This window comes from Polyodon spathula, unplaced genomic scaffold (genome assembly GCF_017654505.1).
Source record: "Polyodon spathula isolate WHYD16114869_AA unplaced genomic scaffold, ASM1765450v1 scaffolds_238, whole genome shotgun sequence".
In the NCBI taxonomy this organism is placed as follows: domain Eukaryota; kingdom Metazoa; phylum Chordata; class Actinopteri; order Acipenseriformes; family Polyodontidae; genus Polyodon; species Polyodon spathula.
The window spans coordinates 1-4,375 of record NW_024471731.1 but is presented as its reverse complement, the minus strand read 5'-3'; the positions used below and the strand labels follow the sequence as shown (position 1 = coordinate 4,375).

General features: G+C 41.2%; 1 non-coding gene across 1 annotated transcript; it reads right to left on the bottom strand.

Annotated features, from left to right (window-relative positions):
* Positions 1-1,029: 1,029 nt before the first annotated feature.
* On the bottom strand, positions 1,030-1,220 carry LOC121308094. The gene has a single exon (XR_005948461.1). It is a non-coding gene; the product is annotated as a U2 spliceosomal RNA (small nuclear RNA).
* Between the last annotated feature and the right edge of the window lie 3,155 nt (positions 1,221-4,375).

The window sequence follows — 4,375 nt, the reverse complement described above, 5'->3', positions numbered from 1 at the left end:
TCAAAAATACGTAAAATGCACGTAGAATGAAGACGAGAGAACAAAGTCAGGACATTAAGAGGATGTGGTTCATAGTGACAGGAAAGAAACAGCTCGTGTGGTTAAGAGGATAACCCCCCACTGGGGGAACACTAAGTTTGTCTACTTTCAGAAGCACATAAGAATTCACGAATGCCAAAAATGTGTTTCATAATAACACCCGCAACACATGCATTTGTTCATTGTTCAGATTCAGGTGTGGAGTTTGACTACAAAACAAACACTTCATCCACTGTGCTGGCACCAGAAAGGCGGGACTGTTATATATATATATATATATATATACACACACACACACGTATATATTGACAATAATATAAATAATTGATGTGCACAATTACTAACAGATCACACACACACACACCACACTAGTGTGTGTGGTGACATAAAACTGTTTAATTGATGTTAACTATTACCGTGTTAATGATTACTTCTGAGATGAGAGTCCTGGCAAAGCCCCCTTTAGAACATACCTTCTATTGCAAAGACTACGTTCTACACTGTCGAAGTACCAAAACTTAAGAAGTAACAATTATAATTTTGCATACATACCTAATTCAATGGAACATCAATGGATTGAAAAAGTTACCTTAGATGTGAGCCAGTCAGCAACCCGCCCCCAGATAAAGATACAACATAGTGTCCGTTATTATTTTACTTTAGTTGAACGACTTTGACTTTAAGTGATCGGACATTAACACAAGGGGCAGAAGTGTGTTTGTTAACTGTAATGTTCCGTGTTGTTTATGAAACAGCGGTAGACAACCTACGTCGCTCTATAAACGTCGACTTACGAATGTCAAGGTCGTCTCCACCCCAAGTCTCATGAGAAAAGAAAGCGACACTGCCTTTCAAAACAAGCCATCTCCATTTCATATAGAGGGAACTCGATTAAATGCAAATCCATTTATTTTTTAGTTAAACTGTTAACCTCGCCAAACCACACACTACTAGATCTATCTTTCACCAGCTCAGTTTCCCCCCCCGGGAGGGGAGTGCACCGTTCCTGGAGGTACTGCAATACCAGGTCGATGCGTGGAGTGGACGGAGCAAGCCCCGCTTCCATCTCCCGCTTCCAAAAATCAATTTAATATACGGTCCCCTGATGGGGGACGTATCAGATATTAAACTGATAAGAACAGATACTACACTTGATCTTAGCCAAAAGGCCGAGAAGCGATGCCGATCCGCTCTCGAAGCGAGGGCCCCCTCTCCGCCGAGGTGTTTCCCTGTCACGGTGCGCTCACACTCTCCCCTCAGCGGCTGCATTTTAACTCAATCATTGACACACAGTAACGCATCGCATTGGAGACGCGAAACACAAGCGAGTCCTTCCACATGGGTCAGCTGTGCAGACGCGACCCGGCAACCCCCAGCATGCCGTGCGCGCTGCGCATTTGAATAACCACGCCCACCACCGTGACGCGCGCCGGGCTTCGGTTGCTAAGCAATTTCTCCTTCAAGCGACGTGTTTGTTAAAAACAAAAAGTTTAAATATAAAACAAACCGCCACCAATAAACTGAGGAGAAATAAACGCCACTTAATACCGATATGGGCTAATTTACCGTTTACAATAACCCCCAAAAAACAACTTTCTACTGATAAACACCGGCTATGCAGACCTTCTTCAAAACTGAAAGCCGCGCTAAAAACTTACTGTTTAAACGCAGCAGCCGGTATATTAAATTATTGTGAGCTGCAGTAAAACAGCGTGAAGCGCCGGTTCATTTTTTAATAGGTGCATCGTGTTCAATATTGAATCTCACCGCTTCCTCCGAGTTCATTGAGAAGATTGAAACGGCTCAATATAATTCAATGGAGGAGAAACACCAAGTCCAGAGGTCAAGAAATGTCACAAAACTTCACAATATACTGTACTAAAGCGAACTAAATTTAAAATACCTTAACATAAATACACAAAAATGACCCAAAATAAATAAAATATATATATAAATACTTACACTGACCGGTTAGAAAGGTTTACACCGAGATTCAACACGACTCCAGAGACGCGAATTCAGCCGGGAAAAGCGCGTAATGTTGGGTTAAAAAAACAAAAACAAACCATAACACGATTACAAAATATTGAAACTTTGTTCAAGTAATAATAACACGTCGAATAAATATAATTTAAAAGGCGTTTTAATCCCCCCTCGATGGACGGTCCTCGCCGCTCCCGCGCTGCCCTCGCGCAAACAGAGCCGTGTCGCCTCAGGTGTGTTTAATCGCGATAATCAGACAATTAAACCACTATTGCGATTCCAGGCGCATTTGCGCCATTTCACTTTAGAGCACGTGTTGGGCATTTAATTAAGAGCGTGTTCGGCGTTTCTATCTTCTTACTACATTATGCATTACAGTTTTACACATTTTAGCTGCCCCAAAATTAACGTTTTTTTTTCATATTAGCATTTATTTGTTAAAACTTTTAATGTAACCTTTCTGACTCGTTGGTTGCACCTCACTTGTCGGTGTACCTGTGAGACAATCCGTCACAAACGAGTTTATTTTACAGTACGAGCTGATTAACTGCCTGATGTTATCTAAATATTAATACAGAAGAAAATAAAACATGCCCCACACGAATCTATCCTGCAATACATCAAAACCAATTGCCATGGTGTGATACACACTAAAAGGATAATTAAAAAATAAAAACATGCACTTTTTAAAACGTCACTGTGGTTTCGTATTGACAGTTTAACCTCAAACGGACTCTACAGTACCGTCCCGCACACCGGTACAGTACACAGTACAGCACACGTGTCTCCGCTTATTATTCACCAGTTTGTTGTCCCCCGTCCCCCGTCCCCCAGATCAAGCCCCTCTTCCACCTCATAGTTCAATCTGTTTAATATATGAGCCCCAGACATGTTAACCACGGCACTGCAGCGTCATCATGTGGACAATTTGCGAACTGCAGAAGAATGCGACCATGTTGAAAATACTGTATCAGCCTAACAATTATTCTGCATCTTTTTGTCCCCAGAAATAACTTGTGAGTTTTATTATGATTAGTAAAAGTTTAAAAACAGTTGCACCAAGTATTTAAACACGTATCCAATGATTTGTAATGAGCAGAGCGAGTCTGCAGCAGTGTGGTTCAGTTACAAAGACAATTCATTAAGCTTCAGGATTGAAGCAGTGGCCAGAGAGCTGTCCCTGAAGCTCTGTGAAGACAGCCTTACTGACATCACAGAGCTTCACACCAGCCGGGGCAAAACACAGCCACCTCAGCTCGGGAAAACAGCCTCTTCCCAAAAACAAAATTATATTAACTATTGCACATATCAAATTAAATAAACTAGCATGCTACAGAATGCTAAACAGAAATGATTCCCCAGCTGAATAATTAACTGAAATAAAAGATCCAAAACTGAGACAAGACCCTGACAAAACAAAGGCAGAGCGACCACAGTTGAAGTGGAAACCACAGTTGCTCACACCAGAGGGAGCTGTCTCCAGTATAAGAGATTGGGGCTGCAGATCCAGTTGCTCACACCAGAGGGAGCTGGCTCCAGTGTAAGAGATAGGGGCTGCAGATCCAGTTGCTCACACCAGAGGGAGCTGGCTCCAGTGTAAGAGATAGGGGCTCTGCAGATCCAGTTGCTCACACCAGAGGGAGCTGGCTCCAGTGTAAGAGATAGGGGCTCTGCAGATCCAGTTGCTCACACCAGAGGGAGCTGGCTCCAGTGTAAGAGATAGGGGCTCTGCAGATCCAGTTGCTCACACCAGAGGGAGCTGGCTCCAGTGTAAGAGATAGGGGCTGCAGATCCTGTTGCTCACACCAGAGGGAGCTGGCTCCTCTTTATTCAAGCTAGAATGAAATATAAAATATCCTAGACACACTTTGTTGCAATCGTTCTGCATGACTATGTTCGCATTAATAGAGGAGTCGGTTCTGCTTTGAAATGAAAAAAAAAACTCGCGATTTAAAAGCCCGGGCACCTGCAAATGAAAACAATGTTAATATATCTGATCAACTTCATATTTAATATCAGATATGAAACTGATAAGAACAGGTTTTTTTTTTTCCAGTGATTTTATTATTCCATCAAGAAAAGACAATTACAAAAACTCAAGCAAAACAAAATTTCAATACATAAAATACATTTCCAAAAAACAGAAAACGAGACATATAATATAAATCAAATTCAACAAATACACTCAGTACATAAAATCTGCATAACATCAATATTTCCAATTCATTATATAAGCAATACAATGCATAAAAATACATTAAAATACACATCAAGTGAATAAAAACAAAACTGTACAAAGGCTCTCATTACCTCCACTGCAGTTCATTAAAATCAATACCATCAATACAATAAA